Source organism: Eucyclogobius newberryi, unplaced genomic scaffold (assembly GCF_026437365.1).
Source record: "Eucyclogobius newberryi isolate DKJ021-1_F unplaced genomic scaffold, fEucNew1.0.hap1 SCAF_41, whole genome shotgun sequence".
In the NCBI taxonomy this organism is placed as follows: Eukaryota; Metazoa; Chordata; class Actinopteri; order Gobiiformes; family Gobiidae; genus Eucyclogobius; species Eucyclogobius newberryi.
Window position 1 is genome coordinate 10863 of NW_027316068.1, and position 16749 is coordinate 27611.

Below are 16749 nucleotides of genomic sequence, written 5' to 3' on the forward strand. Positions count from 1 at the left end.
GTCTCTGTGGCGCAATTGGCCAGCGCGCTCGGCTGTTAACCGGGAGGTTGGTGGTTCGAGCCCACCCAGGGACGACAAGCTATTTTGGAAGAGCTATCGCAGGCAAAATCCACAAGGTAACATTGTTTGCTGAATATCTACCTGAAACAGGTTGGAGTAACATTTTAGAGGCGCTGTGGCTTAGTTGGTCAAAGTGCCTGTCTAGTAAATCCCAGCAGTGCTTTCATGATAGCCTTTCAAGCAAATCAGTTGTTTACATGTACAGAAAAACATATCACCCAAAAGAGCTATTTTGCAATTATAGATTGAACAGTATCCCTGAATAAACAGAGTAAATGCACTCTTTTCACTCCTTGTTTCTCAGTTTGATGGTAAGGAATGATTGATGTAGACCGTTTTCGGATGACTGTTTTCTTTTGTGAAAAAGGGGAATCAGACAAAAGTTGCAAAGGCATTCAAAGGCTGTGAGTTCGAGACCCACCAGAGTCACTGTTGTAACCCCTGTTATCTACATTGGTAAATAGGAAAGCCTGCTTGTGTTATTAACTGATGAAAGGAACTGCTAAACTTGGTTCAATTACCACAGAATCCCAGTGTGCTATAGGCTGGCCACTGCTTGGTAGGAGTTTCCCGTACGTGAGTGACTGTTCCTTCCTTCCTTCACGCCCCGCTCAACCTCGTCTTCTTCTAAAGAGCTTGGCGCTGTCCTCAGAAGCTTTGGTCTTACTCCGCACCTGAGTGGCCCCACCAAGGGCAAAGGGCACACTCTGGACCTGCTAATGACAAAGCGGGTTAACATTTCAAATTACAGTGTGGTAAATGTTACTTTGTCTGATGGTTTCTGTATTTCTCCAGGTGCAATGAGTTTGCAGTCTTCTTTGCAAGACTCAGTTCAGAACATTAAAAATACCATTATTTGCAGATAACAAGCACGCAGCCAGCTAGACAACTGGAGTTAACCCATTTTGCATTTTTGGCTGACAAAACTGTCCAAGAGATCACCACAAGTCTGAGTTCCACTACATGCTGCCTTTATGCATTGCCTACCAGATTTTTAAAGTCTACGGTGAGCAGTCTGTTGGCTCCAATCACTCAAAAAGTCAACATGTCGCTTGGATCTGGAATATTCCCAAGAGCCTTAAAACTGCGGTCATTAAGCCTCTCTTAAAGAAGAGCAGTCTTGATGCCACAGTGCTAAATAATTACCGGCCCATCTCAAACCTACTACTACTACTCAGTTGTCCATTATTTTATTTTTTTTATCTTTTATTATCAAAAACATCTTACAAGTATTTACATATATTTACATAATTGTACAGACAAACATCACACACAAGTGCAAGGGAATGGGATACACAAGGGCAGGGGGAGAAGAGACAAAAAATTACAGAAAATCAAACACACAATCATTCTTCAAACTTTCTTCAGTGATGGGGGGTGATGCCGTGGATGGGGGGGTGATGCCGGGGTCAGAAGATGATGTCCAGGTTTCCAGAGGGTATAAGGTGGATCAGGGTGTTGTGGGGGATGAGGTGGGTGATGAACCGGTGCTCTGCTGCCATGTGGAGGTGTCGGAGGTGTGCGGCCAAGAGTCCTTTGAAGATGGGCCAAGGTTCTGCTGTTTTATTGTCACGGAGATGGATGTTCCTGTTGAGATATAATGTATACCGGGCTATGGAGAGGGTTACAGTTGTCCATTCAGGCGTGCAAATTATTTACAATGACAGAAAATGCGCTGCTGTTACAAATTGGAATAAGAGATGGAAAAGTATCCCTGCACACACAGATTAACTGCACTCTTTTCACTTTTTGATTCTCAGTTTGTTGGCAAGGAATGACTGACGTAGACCCATTTTGGATGAAAACCGTGTTTTGCGTTTGTGGAAATGAGCATCACGCAAGGATGTATGGGCTCTGTGGCGCAATGGATAGCGCATTGGACTTCTAGGCATTAGTTGCAAGGGCTTTCAAAGGTTGTGGGTTGAGTCCCACTAGAGTCGCTAATGGTGAGAGAACATTTTTGTTTTTTACAATGGAACGTCTGCGCGCTTTACTATCTGATAAAAGGCACTGCTGAACGAGGTTTATTGCCAAGTGTGCTTGAAAAAGTAAGCAAATACATCGGCATTATGTCAAATAACATTATCTTGCAATTTTTCCTCAATATCCAGATTAACTGCAGTATATTGAGTGCGCAATAAATTGGCGAGAGTCGATTGATTGAAAGACTTCCAGTTTTTTTTATAGCTACATTGGTACAGGGGATTTAGCTCAAAGGTAGAAAGATTGATGCCCTCGCTCTCCATTAAACACAGTTGATTGGACAGGGGCTGAACTTTCGAATGTTGCTGGCTCGCTTTAAAAAAAAAAAGATGTTGCGGCTTGTCGAGTCGCAAATATTTTTTCGACCGGGCTGGATGTCTCTGTGGCGCAATTGGCCAGCGCGCTCGGCTGTTAACCGGGAGGTTGGTGGTTCGAGCCCACCCAGGGACGACAAGCTATTTTGGAAGAGCTATCGCAGGCAAAATCCACGAGGTAACATTGTTTGCTGAATATCTACCTGAAACAGGTTGGAGTAACATTTTAGAGGCGCTGTGGCTTAGTTGGTCAAAGTGCCTGTCTAGTAAATCCCAGCAGTGCTTTCATGATAGCCTTTCAAGCAAATCAGTTGTTTACATGTACAGAAAAACATATCACCCGAAAGAGCTATTTTGCAATTATAGATTGAACAGTATCCCTGAATAAACAGAGTAAATGCACTCTTTTCACTCCTTGTTTCTCAGTTTGATGGTAAGGAATGATTGATGTAGACTGTTTTCGGATGACTGTTTTCTTTTGTGAAAAAGGGGAATCAGACAAAAGTTGCAAAGGCATTCAAAGGCTGTGAGTTCGAGACCCACCAGAGTCACTGTTGTAACCCCTGTTATCTACATTGGTAAATAGGAAAGCCTGCTTGTGTTATTAACTGATGAAAGGAACTGCTAAACTTGGTTCAATTACCACAGAATCCCAGTGTGCTATAGGCTGGCCACTGCTTGGTAGGAGTTTCCCGTACGTGAGTGACTGTTCCTTCCTTCCTTCACGCCCCGCTCAACCTCGTCTTCTTCTAAAGAGCTTGGCGCTGTCCTCAGAAGCTTTGGTCTTACTCCGCACCTGAGTGGCCCCACCAAGGGCAAAGGGCACACTCTGGACCTGCTAATGACAAAGCGGGTTAACATTTCAAATTACAGTGTGGTAAATGTTACTTTGTCTGATGGTTTCTGTATTTCTCCAGGTGCAATGAGTTTGCAGTCTTCTTTGCAAGACTCAGTTCAGAACATTAAAAATACCATTATTTGCAGATAACAAGCACGCAGCCAGCTAGACAACTGGAGTTAACCCATTTTGCATTTTTGGCTGACAAAACTGTCCAAGAGATCACCACAAGTCTGAGTTCCACTACATGCTGCCTTTATGCATTGCCTACCAGATTTTTAAAGTCTACGGTGAGCAGTCTGTTGGCTCCAATCACTCAAAAAGTCAACATGTCGCTTGGATCTGGAATATTCCCAAGAGCCTTAAAACTGCGGTCATTAAGCCTCTCTTAAAGAAGAGCAGTCTTGATGCCACAGTGCTAAATAATTACCGGCCCATCTCAAACCTACTACTACTACTCAGTTGTCCATTATTTTTTTTTTTTTTATCTTTTATTATCAAAAACATCTTACAAGTATTTACATATATTTACATAATTGTACAGACAAACATCACACACAAGTGCAAGGGAATGGGATACACAAGGGCAGGGGGAGAAGAGACAAAAAATTACAGAAAATCAAACACACAATCATTCTTCAAACTTTCTTCAGTGATGGGGGGTGATGCCGTGGATGGGGGGGTGATGCCGGGGTCAGAAGATGATGTCCAGGTTTCCAGAGGGTATAAGGTGGATCAGGGTGTTGTGGGGGATGAGGTGGGTGATGAACCGGTGCTCTGCTGCCATGTGGAGGTGTCGGAGGTGTGCGGCCAAGAGTCCTTTGAAGATGGGCCAAGGTTCTGCTGTTTTATTGTCACGGAGATGGATGTTCCTGTTGAGATATAATGTATACCGGGCTATGGAGAGGGTTACAGTTGTCCATTCAGGCGTGCAAATTATTTACAATGACAGAAAATGCGCTGCTGTTACAAATTGGAATAAGAGATGGAAAAGTATCCCTGCACACACAGATTAACTGCACTCTTTTCACTTTTTGATTCTCAGTTTGTTGGCAAGGAATGACTGACGTAGACCCATTTTGGATGAAAACCGTGTTTTGCGTTTGTGGAAATGAGCATCACGCAAGGATGTATGGGCTCTGTGGCGCAATGGATAGCGCATTGGACTTCTAGGCATTAGTTGCAAGGGCTTTCAAAGGTTGTGGGTTGAGTCCCACTAGAGTCGCTAATGGTGAGAGAACATTTTTGTTTTTTACAATGGAACGTCTGCGCGCTTTACTATCTGATAAAAGGCACTGCTGAACGAGGTTTATTGCCAAGTGTGCTTGAAAAAGTAAGCAAATACATCGGCATTATGTCAAATAACATTATCTTGCAATTTTTCCTCAATATCCAGATTAACTGCAGTATATTGAGTGCGCAATAAATTGGCGTGAGTCGATTGATTGAAAGACTTCCAGTTTTTTTATAGCTACAATGGTACAGGGGATTTAGCTCAAAGGTAGAAAGATTGATGCCCTCGCTCTCCATTAAACACAGTTGATTGGACAGGGGCTGAACTTTCGAATGTTGCTGGCTCGCTTTAAAAAAAAAAAGATGTTGTGGCTTGTCCAGTCGCAAATATTTTTTCGACCGGGCTGGATGTCTCTGTGGCGCAATTGGCCAGCGCGCTCGGCTGTTAACCGGGAGGTTGGTGGTTCGAGCCCACCCAGGGACTACAAGCTATTTTGGAAGAGCTATCGCAGGCAAAATCCACGAGGTAACATTGTTTGCTGAATATCTACCTGAAACAGGTTGGAGTAACATTTTAGAGGCGCTGTGGCTTAGTTGGTCAAAGTGCCTGTCTAGTAAATCCCAGCAGTGCTTTCATGATAGCCTTTCAAGCAAATCAGTTGTTTACATGTACAGAAAAACATATCACCCGAAAGAGCTATTTTTCAATTATAGATTGAACAGTATCCCTGAATAAACAGAGTAAATGCACTCTTTTCACTCCTTGTTTCTCAGTTTGATGGTAAGGAATGATTGATGTAGACTGTTTTCGGATGACTGTTTTCTTTTGTGAAAAAGGGGAATCAGACAAAAGTTGCAAAGGCATTCAAAGGCTGTGAGTTCGAGACCCACCAGAGTCACTGTTGTAACCCCTGTTATCTACATTGGTAAATAGGAAAGCCTGCTTGTGTTATTAACTGATGAAAGGAACTGCTAAACTTGGTTCAATTACCACAGAATCCCAGTGTGCTATAGGCTGGCCACTGCTTGGTAGGAGTTTCCCGTACGTGAGTGACTGTTCCTTCCTTCCTTCACGCCCCGCTCAACCTCGTCTTCTTCTAAAGAGCTTGGCGCTGTCCTCAGAAGCTTTGGTCTTACTCCGCACCTGAGTGGCCCCACCAAGGGCAAAGGGCACACTCTGGACCTGCTAATGACAAAGCGGGTTAACATTTCAAATTACAGTGTGGTAAATGTTACTTTGTCTGATGGTTTCTGTATTTCTCCAGGTGCAATGAGTTTGCAGTCGTCTTTGCAAGACTCAGTTCAGAACATTAAAAATACCATTATTTGCAGATAACAAGCACGCAGCCAGCTAGACAACTGGAGTTAACCCATTTTGCATTTTTGGCTGACAAAACTGTCCAAGAGATCACCACAAGTCTGAGTTCCACTACATGCTGCCTTTATGCATTGTCTACCAGATTTTTAAAGTCTACGGTGAGCAGTCTGTTGGCTCCAATCACTCAAAAAGTCAACATGTCGCTTGGATCTGGAATATTCCCAAGAGCCTTAAAACTGCGGTCATTAAGCCTCTCTTAAAGAAGAGCAGTCTTGATGCCACAGTGCTAAATAATTACCGGCCCATCTCAAACCTACTACTACTACTCAGTTGTCCATTATTTTATTTTTTTTATCTTTTATTATCAAAAACATCTTACAAGTATTTACATATATTTACATAATTGTACAGACAAACATCACACACAAGTGCAAGGGAATGGGATACACAAGGGCAGGGGGAGAAGAGACAAAAAATTACAGAAAATCAAACACACAATCATTCTTCAAACTTTCTTCAGTGATGGGGGGTGATGCCGTGGATAGGGGGGTGATGCCGGGGTCAGAAGATGATGTCCAGGTTTCCAGAGGGTATAAGGTGGATCAGGGTGTTGTGGGGGACGAGGTGGGTGATGAACTGGTGCTCTGCTGCCATGTGGAGGTCTCGGAGGTGTGCGGCCAAGAGTCCTTTGAAGATGGGCCAAGGTTCTGCTGTTTTATTGTCACGGAGATGGATGTTCCTGTTGAGATATAATGTATACTGGGCTATGGAGAGGGTTACAGTTGTCCATTCAGGCGTGCAAATTATTTACAATGACAGAAAATGCGCTGCTGTTACAAATTGGAATAAGAGATGGAAAAGTATCCCTGCACACACAGATTAACTGCACTCTTTTCACTTTTTGATTCTCAGTTTGTTGGCAAGGAATGACTGACGTAGACCCATTTTGGATGAAAACCGTGTTTTGCGTTTGTGGAAATGAGCATCACGCAAGGATGTATGGGCTCTGTGGCGCAATGGATAGCGCATTGGACTTCTAGGCATTAGTTGCAAGGGCTTTCAAAGGTTGTGGGTTGAGTCCCACCAGAGTCGCTAATGGTGAGAGCTCAGAGGGCAAGAAGAAAGAGGAAAAACATGTCCGAAATGCCCTCTCAGCCTGTGGTTACCCCACTTGGGCTCGCAACAGAGTGAAGAGAACCATGAAGCAGGACAAAAGGGAAACTGAACAGAGAAGGAAGGGTGTTTCTATCCCTTATGTCTCTGGCCTGTCGGAAAAACTGCAGAGAATTTTTAGACAACACAAAGTCCCTGTTTATTTTAAACCAGGAAACACTTTAAGACAAAAACTGGTTCATCCTAAGGACAAGTTGCCGACTCAAAAACAGAGCAATGTAGTTTATTCGATCCAATGCAGTAAAGAAAGCTGTAAAGAACGGTACATAAGTGAGACAAAACAGCCTCTACACAAGAGGCTTTATCAGCACAGAAGAAATACAAGTTCAGGACCACAGAGCGCCGTGCATCTCCATCTTGAAGCCTCTAATCACTCGTTTGAAGACGGTGAGGTGAAGGTTTTAAGCAGGGAGAAAAGATGGTTTGAAAGAGGAGTCAAGGAAGCTATTTTTGTTAAAAAAGAAAAACCTTCTTTAAACAGAAATGGAGGGCTAAGATTTAATCTTCCTGTTATTTATAATGGGATACTGAACCCCTGGAAAGGTAGAGGACCAGGACCAGGACATTTAGATGCTAATCAGGTACTCAGGGTGGTTGAGCCAGGGTCTCACAAAGACAAAGAGGATTCTAATAGCCCATTAAAATTCTGAATAGGCTAGCTCGGTAGATACAGGGGGGGAGTTTCTGTTGAAACAAACAACTCTTTCTTACTTCAGGAAGGCTCCTCCCAATGGGCGGGTCTTACCACAGAACAGTATTAATATCAGAGTTCTCGATCTAAATTCTTTTATTGACAATGACTCTTGGATGAGAGTCGAAACGTCTATTTTTTCAAACTGAGTCCAGATGACTACAACTGAAGCTTTTTCTACAATGGTGAGAGAACATTTTTGTTTTTTACAATGGAACGTCTGCGCGCTTTACTATCTGATAAAAGGCACTGCTGAACAAGGTTTATTGCCAAGTGTGCTTGAAAAAGTAAGCAAATACATCGGCATTATGTCAAATAACATTATCTTGCAATTTTTCCTCAATATCCAGATTAACTGCAGTATATTGAGTGCGCAATAAATTGGCGAGAGTCGATTGATTGAAAGACTTCCAGTTTTTTTTATAGCTACATTGGTACAGGGGATTTAGCTCAACGGTAGAAAGATTGATGCCCTCGCTCTCCATTAAACAACATTGATTGGACAGGGGCTGAACTTTCAAATGTTGCTGGCTCGCTTTAAAAAAAAAAAGATGTTGCGGCTTGTCGAGTCGCAAATATTTTATTGACTGGGCTGGATGTCTCTGTGGCGCAATTGGCCAGCGCGCTCGGCTGTTAACCGGGAGGTTGGTGGTTCGAGCCCACCCAGGGGCGACAAGCTATTTTGGAAGAGCTATCGCAGGCAAAATCCATGAGGTAACATTGTTTGCTGAATATCTACCTGAAACAGGTTGGAGTAACATTTTAGAGGCGCTGTGGCTTAGTTGGTCAAAGTGCCTGTCTAGTAAATCCCAGCAGTGCCTTCATGATAGCCTTTCAAGCAAATCAGTTGTTTACATGTACAGAAAAACATATCACCTGAAAGAGCTATTTTGCAATTATAGATTGAACAGTATCCCTGAATAAACAGAGTAAATGCACTCTTTGTTGTTTGTCCTTGTTTCTCAGTTTGATGGAAAGGAATGATTGATGTAGACCGTTTTCGGATGACTGTTTTGCTTTTGTGAAAAAGGGGAATCAGACAAAAGTTGCAAAGGCATTCAAAGGCTGTGAGTTCGAGACCCACCAGAGTCACTGTTGTAACCCCTGTTATCTACATTGGTAAATAGGAAAGCCTGCTTGTGTTATTAACTGATGAAAGGAACTGCTAAACTTGGTTCAATTACCACAGAATCCCAGTGTGCTATATGCTGGCCACTGCTTGGTAGGAGTTTCCCGTACGTGAGTGACTGTTCCTTCCTTCCTTCACGCCCCGCTCAACCTCGTCTTCTTCTAAAGAGCTTGGCGCTGTCCTCAGAAGCTTTGGTCTTACTCCGCACCTGAGTGGCCCCACCAAGGGCAAAGGGCACACTCTGGACCTGCTAATGACAAAGCGGGTTAACATTTCAAATTACAGTGTGGTAAATGTTACTTTGTCTGATGGTTTCTGTATTTCTCCAGGTGCAATGAGTTTGCAGTCTTCTTTGCAAGACTCAGTTCAGAACATTAAAAATACCATTATTTGCAGATAACAAGCACGCAGCCAGCTAGACAACTGGAGTTAACCCATTTTGCATTTTTGGCTGACAAAACTGTCCAAGAGATCACCACAAGTCTGAGTTCCACTACATGCTGCCTTTATGCATTGCCTACTAGATTTTTAAAGTCTACGGTGAGCAGTCTGTTGGCTCCAATCACTCAAAAAGTCAACATGTCGCTTGGATCTGGAATATTCCCAAGAGCCTTAAAACTGCGGTCATTAAGCCTCTCTTAAAGAAGAGCAGTCTTGATGCCACAGTGCTAAATAATTACCGGCCCATCTCAAACCTACTACTACTACTCAGTTGTCCATTATTTTATTTTTTTTATCTTTTATTATCAAAAACATCTTACAAATATTTACATATATTTACATAATTGTACAGACAAACATCACACACAAGTGCAAGGGAATGGGATACACAAGGGCAGGGGGAGAAGAGACAAAAAATTACAGAAAATCAAACACACAATCATTCTTCAAACTTTCTTCAGTGATGGGGGGTGATGCCGTGGATGGGGGGGTGATGCCGGGGTCAGAAGATGATGTCCAGGTTTCCAGAGGGTATAAGGTGGATCAGGGTGTTGTGGGGGATGAGGTGGGTGATGAACCGGTGCTCTGCTGCCATGTGGAGGTGTCGGAGGTGTGCGGCCAAGAGTCCTTTGAAGATGGGCCAAGGTTCTGCTGTTTTATTGTCACGGAGATGGATGTTCCTGTTGAGATATAATGTATACCGGGCTATGGAGAGGGTTACAGTTGTCCATTCAGGCGTGCAAATTATTTACAATGACAGAAAATGCGCTGCTGTTACAAATTGGAATAAGAGATGGAAAAGTATCCCTGCACACACAGATTAACTGCACTCTTTTCACTTTTTGATTCTCAGTTTGTTGGCAAGGAATGACTGACGTAGACCCATTTTGGATGAAAACCGTGTTTTGCGTTTGTGGAAATGAGCATCACGCAAGGATGTATGGGCTCTGTGGCGCAATGGATAGCGCATTGGACTTCTAGGCATTAGTTGCAAGGGCTTTCAAAGGTTGTGGGTTGAGTCCCACTAGAGTCGCTAATGGTGAGAGAACATTTTTGTTTTTTACAATGGAACGTCTGCGCGCTTTACTATCTGATAAAAGGCACTGCTGAACGAGGTTTATTGCCAAGTGTGCTTGAAAAAGTAAGCAAATACATCGGCATTATGTCAAATAACATTATCTTGCAATTTTTCCTCAATATCCAGATTAACTGCAGTATATTGAGTGCGCAATAAATTGGCGAGAGTCGATTGATTGAAAGACTTCCAGTTTTTTTTATAGCTACATTGGTACAGGGGATTTAGCTCAAAGGTAGAAAGATTGATGCCCTCGCTCTCCATTAAACACAGTTGATTGGACAGGGGCTGAACTTTCGAATGTTGCTGGCTCGCTTTAAAAAAAAAAGATGTTGCGGCTTGTTGAGTCGCAAATATTTTTTCGACTGGGCTGGATGTCTCTGTGGCGCAATTGGCCAGCGCGCTCGGCTGTTAACCGGGAGGTTGGTGGTTCGAGCCCACCCAGGGACGACAAGCTATTTTGGAAGAGCTATCGCAGGCAAAATCCACGAGGTAACATTGTTTGCTGAATATCTACCTGAAACAGGTTGGAGTAACATTTCAGAGGCGCTGTGGCTTAGTTGGTCAAAGTGCCTGTCTAGTAAATCCCAGCAGTGCTTTCATGATAGCCTTTCAAGCAAATCAGTTGTTTACATGTACAGAAAAACATATCACCCGAAAGAGCTATTTTGCAATTATAGATTGAACAGTATCCCTGAATAAACAGAGTAAATGCACTCTTTTCACTCCTTGTTTCTCAGTTTGATGGTAAGGAATGATTGATGTAGACTGTTTTCGGATGACTGTTTTCTTTTGTGAAAAAGGGGAATCAGACAAAAGTTGCAAAGGCATTCAAAGGCTGTGAGTTCGAGACCCACCAGAGTCACTGTTGTAACCCCTGTTATCTACATTGGTAAATAGGAAAGCCTGCTTGTGTTATTAACTGATGAAAGGAACTGCTAAACTTGGTTCAATTACCACAGAATCCCAGTGTGCTATAGGCTGGCCACTGCTTGGTAGGAGTTTCCCGTACGTGAGTGACTGTTCCTTCCTTCCTTCACGCCCCGCTCAACCTCGTCTTCTTCTAAAGAGCTTGGCGCTGTCCTCAGAAGCTTTGGTCTTACTCCGCACCTGAGTGGCCCCACCAAGGGCAAAGGGCACACTCTGGACCTGCTAATGACAAAGCGGGTTAACATTTCAAATTACAGTGTGGTAAATGTTACTTTGTCTGATGGTTTCTGTATTTCTCCAGGTGCAATGAGTTTGCAGTCGTCTTTGCAAGACTCAGTTCAGAACATTAAAAATACCATTATTTGCAGATAACAAGCACGCAGCCAGCTAGACAACTGGAGTTAACCCATTTTGCATTTTTGGCTGACAAAACTGTCCAAGAGATCACCACAAGTCTGAGTTCCACTACATGCTGCCTTTATGCATTGTCTACCAGATTTTTAAAGTCTACGGTGAGCAGTCTGTTGGCTCCAATCACTCAAAAAGTCAACATGTCGCTTGGATCTGGAATATTCCCAAGAGCCTTAAAACTGCGGTCATTAAGCCTCTCTTAAAGAAGAGCAGTCTTGATGCCACAGTGCTAAATAATTACCGGCCCATCTCAAACCTACTACTACTACTCAGTTGTCCATTATTTTATTTTTTTTATCTTTTATTATCAAAAACATCTTACAAGTATTTACATATATTTACATAATTGTACAGACAAACATCACACACAAGTGCAAGGGAATGGGATACACAAGGGCAGGGGGAGAAGAGACAAAAAATTACAGAAAATCAAACACACAATCATTCTTCAAACTTTCTTCAGTGATGGGGGGTGATGCCGTGGATAGGGGGGTGATGCCGGGGTCAGAAGATGATGTCCAGGTTTCCAGAGGGTATAAGGTGGATCAGGGTGTTGTGGGGGACGAGGTGGGTGATGAACTGGTGCTCTGCTGCCATGTGGAGGTCTCGGAGGTGTGCGGCCAAGAGTCCTTTGAAGATGGGCCAAGGTTCTGCTGTTTTATTGTCACGGAGATGGATGTTCCTGTTGAGATATAATGTATACTGGGCTATGGAGAGGGTTACAGTTGTCCATTCAGGCGTGCAAATTATTTACAATGACAGAAAATGCGCTGCTGTTACAAATTGGAATAAGAGATGGAAAAGTATCCCTGCACACACAGATTAACTGCACTCTTTTCACTTTTTGATTCTCAGTTTGTTGGCAAGGAATGACTGACGTAGACCCATTTTGGATGAAAACCGTGTTTTGCGTTTGTGGAAATGAGCATCACGCAAGGATGTATGGGCTCTGTGGCGCAATGGATAGCGCATTGGACTTCTAGGCATTAGTTGCAAGGGCTTTCAAAGGTTGTGGGTTGAGTCCCACCAGAGTCGCTAATGGTGAGAGCTCAGAGGGCAAGAAGAAAGAGGAAAAACATGTCCGAAATGCCCTCTCAGCCTGTGGTTACCCCACTTGGGCTCGCAACAGAGTGAAGAGAACCATGAAGCAGGACAAAAGGGAAACTGAACAGAGAAGGAAGGGTGTTTCTATCCCTTATGTCTCTGGCCTGTCGGAAAAACTGCAGAGAATTTTTAGACAACACGAAGTCCCTGTTTATTTTAAACCAGGAAACACTTTAAGACAAAAACTGGTTCATCCTAAGGACAAGTTGCCGACTCAAAAACAGAGCAATGTAGTTTATTCGATCCAATGCAGTAAAGAAAGCTGTAAAGAACGGTACATAAGTGAGACAAAACAGCCTCTACACAAGAGGCTTTATCAGCACAGAAGAAATACAAGTTCAGGACCACAGAGCGCCGTGCATCTCCATCTTGAAGCCTCTAATCACTCGTTTGAAGACGGTGAGGTGAAGGTTTTAAGCAGGGAGAAAAGATGGTTTGAAAGAGGAGTCAAGGAAGCTATTTTTGTTAAAAAAGAAAAACCTTCTTTAAACAGAAATGGAGGGCTAAGATTTAATCTTCCTGTTATTTATAATGGGATACTGAACCCCTGGAAAGGTAGAGGACCAGGACCAGGACATTTAGATGCTAATCAGGTACTCAGGGTGGTTGAGCCAGGGTCTCACAAAGACAAAGAGGATTCTAATAGCCCATTAAAATTCTGAATAGGCTAGCTCGGTAGATACAGGGGGGGAGTTTCTGTTGAAACAAACAACTCTTTCTTACTTCAGGAAGGCTCCTCCCAATGGGCGGGTCTTACCACAGAACAGTATTAATATCAGAGTTCTCGATCTAAATTCTTTTATTGACAATGACTCTTGGATGAGAGTCGAAACGTCTATTTTTTCAAACTGAGTCCAGATGACTACAACTGAAGCTTTTTCTACAATGGTGAGAGAACATTTTTGTTTTTTACAATGGAACGTCTGCGCGCTTTACTATCTGATAAAAGGCACTGCTGAACAAGGTTTATTGCCAAGTGTGCTTGAAAAAGTAAGCAAATACATCGGCATTATGTCAAATAACATTATCTTGCAATTTTTCCTCAATATCCAGATTAACTGCAGTATATTGAGTGCGCAATAAATTGGCGAGAGTCGATTGATTGAAAGACTTCCAGTTTTTTTTATAGCTACATTGGTACAGGGGATTTAGCTCAACGGTAGAAAGATTGATGCCCTCGCTCTCCATTAAACAACATTGATTGGACAGGGGCTGAACTTTCAAATGTTGCTGGCTCGCTTTAAAAAAAAAAAGATGTTGCGGCTTGTCGAGTCGCAAATATTTTATTGACTGGGCTGGATGTCTCTGTGGCGCAATTGGCCAGCGCGCTCGGCTGTTAACCGGGAGGTTGGTGGTTCGAGCCCACCCAGGGGCGACAAGCTATTTTGGAAGAGCTATCGCAGGCAAAATCCATGAGGTAACATTGTTTGCTGAATATCTACCTGAAACAGGTTGGAGTAACATTTTAGAGGCGCTGTGGCTTAGTTGGTCAAAGTGCCTGTCTAGTAAATCCCAGCAGTGCCTTCATGATAGCCTTTCAAGCAAATCAGTTGTTTACATGTACAGAAAAACATATCACCTGAAAGAGCTATTTTGCAATTATAGATTGAACAGTATCCCTGAATAAACAGAGTAAATGCACTCTTTGTTGTTTGTCCTTGTTTCTCAGTTTGATGGAAAGGAATGATTGATGTAGACCGTTTTCGGATGACTGTTTTGCTTTTGTGAAAAAGGGGAATCAGACAAAAGTTGCAAAGGCATTCAAAGGCTGTGAGTTCGAGACCCACCAGAGTCACTGTTGTAACCCCTGTTATCTACATTGGTAAATAGGAAAGCCTGCTTGTGTTATTAACTGATGAAAGGAACTGCTAAACTTGGTTCAATTACCACAGAATCCCAGTGTGCTATATGCTGGCCACTGCTTGGTAGGAGTTTCCCGTACGTGAGTGACTGTTCCTTCCTTCCTTCACGCCCCGCTCAACCTCGTCTTCTTCTAAAGAGCTTGGCGCTGTCCTCAGAAGCTTTGGTCTTACTCCGCACCTGAGTGGCCCCACCAAGGGCAAAGGGCACACTCTGGACCTGCTAATGACAAAGCGGGTTAACATTTCAAATTACAGTGTGGTAAATGTTACTTTGTCTGATGGTTTCTGTATTTCTCCAGGTGCAATGAGTTTGCAGTCTTCTTTGCAAGACTCAGTTCAGAACATTAAAAATACCATTATTTGCAGATAACAAGCACGCAGCCAGCTAGACAACTGGAGTTAACCCATTTTGCATTTTTGGCTGACAAAACTGTCCAAGAGATCACCACAAGTCTGAGTTCCACTACATGCTGCCTTTATGCATTGCCTACTAGATTTTTAAAGTCTACGGTGAGCAGTCTGTTGGCTCCAATCACTCAAAAAGTCAACATGTCGCTTGGATCTGGAATATTCCCAAGAGCCTTAAAACTGCGGTCATTAAGCCTCTCTTAAAGAAGAGCAGTCTTGATGCCACAGTGCTAAATAATTACCGGCCCATCTCAAACCTACTACTACTACTCAGTTGTCCATTATTTTATTTTTTTTATCTTTTATTATCAAAAACATCTTACAAATATTTACATATATTTACATAATTGTACAGACAAACATCACACACAAGTGCAAGGGAATGGGATACACAAGGGCAGGGGGAGAAGAGACAAAAAATTACAGAAAATCAAACACACAATCATTCTTCAAACTTTCTTCAGTGATGGGGGGTGATGCCGTGGATGGGGGGGTGATGCCGGGGTCAGAAGATGATGTCCAGGTTTCCAGAGGGTATAAGGTGGATCAGGGTGTTGTGGGGGATGAGGTGGGTGATGAACCGGTGCTCTGCTGCCATGTGGAGGTGTCGGAGGTGTGCGGCCAAGAGTCCTTTGAAGATGGGCCAAGGTTCTGCTGTTTTATTGTCACGGAGATGGATGTTCCTGTTGAGATATAATGTATACCGGGCTATGGAGAGGGTTACAGTTGTCCATTCAGGCGTGCAAATTATTTACAATGACAGAAAATGCGCTGCTGTTACAAATTGGAATAAGAGATGGAAAAGTATCCCTGCACACACAGATTAACTGCACTCTTTTCACTTTTTGATTCTCAGTTTGTTGGCAAGGAATGACTGACGTAGACCCATTTTGGATGAAAACCGTGTTTTGCGTTTGTGGAAATGAGCATCACGCAAGGATGTATGGGCTCTGTGGCGCAATGGATAGCGCATTGGACTTCTAGGCATTAGTTGCAAGGGCTTTCAAAGGTTGTGGGTTGAGTCCCACTAGAGTCGCTAATGGTGAGAGAACATTTTTGTTTTTTACAATGGAACGTCTGCGCGCTTTACTATCTGATAAAAGGAACTGCTGAACGAGGTTTATTGCCAAGTGTGCTTGAAAAAGTAAGCAAATACATCGGCATTATGTCAAATAACATTATCTTGCAATTTTTCCTCAATATCCAGATTAACTGCAGTATATTGAGTGCGCAATAAATTGGCGAGAGTCGATTGATTGAAAGACTTCCAGTTTTTTTTATAGCTACATTGGTACAGGGGATTTAGCTCAAAGGTAGAAAGATTGATGCCCTCGCTCTCCATTAAACACAGTTGATTGGACAGGGGCTGAACTTTCGAATGTTGCTGGCTCGCTTTAAAAAAAAAAAGATGTTGCGGCTTGTCGAATCGCAAATATTTTTTCGACCGGGCTGGATGTCTCTGTGGCGCAATTGGCCAGCGCGCTCGGCTGTTAACCGGGAGGTTGGTGGTTCGAGCCCACCCAGGGACGACAAGCTATTTTGGAAGAGCTATCGCAGGCAAAATCCACGAGGTAACATTGTTTGCTGAATATCTACCTGAAACAGGTTGGAGTAACATTTTAGAGGCGCTGTGGCTTAGTTGGTCAAAGTGCCTGTCTAGTAAATCCCAGCAGTGCTTTCATGATAGCCTTTCAAGCAAATCAGTTGTTTACATGTACAGAAAAACATATCACCCGAAAGAGCTATTTTGCAATTATAGATTGAACAGTATCCCTGAAT

The 16749-nt window shown here is 43.1% G+C and overlaps 4 non-coding genes across 4 annotated transcripts; all 4 read left to right on the forward strand.

Moving 5' to 3' along the window:
• On the forward strand, positions 1–74 carry trnan-guu (transfer RNA asparagine (anticodon GUU)). The gene has a single exon. It is a non-coding gene; the product is annotated as a tRNA-Asn (tRNA).
• A 2345-nt stretch (positions 75–2419) lies between these two features.
• trnan-guu (transfer RNA asparagine (anticodon GUU)) lies at positions 2420–2493 on the forward strand. The gene has a single exon. It is a non-coding gene; the product is annotated as a tRNA-Asn (tRNA).
• Positions 2494–10631: 8138 nt separating this feature from the next.
• On the forward strand, positions 10632–10705 carry trnan-guu (transfer RNA asparagine (anticodon GUU)). The gene has a single exon. It is a non-coding gene; the product is annotated as a tRNA-Asn (tRNA).
• Positions 10706–16425: 5720 nt separating this feature from the next.
• On the forward strand, positions 16426–16499 carry trnan-guu (transfer RNA asparagine (anticodon GUU)). The gene has a single exon. It is a non-coding gene; the product is annotated as a tRNA-Asn (tRNA).
• The last annotated feature ends 250 nt before the right edge of the window (positions 16500–16749 follow it).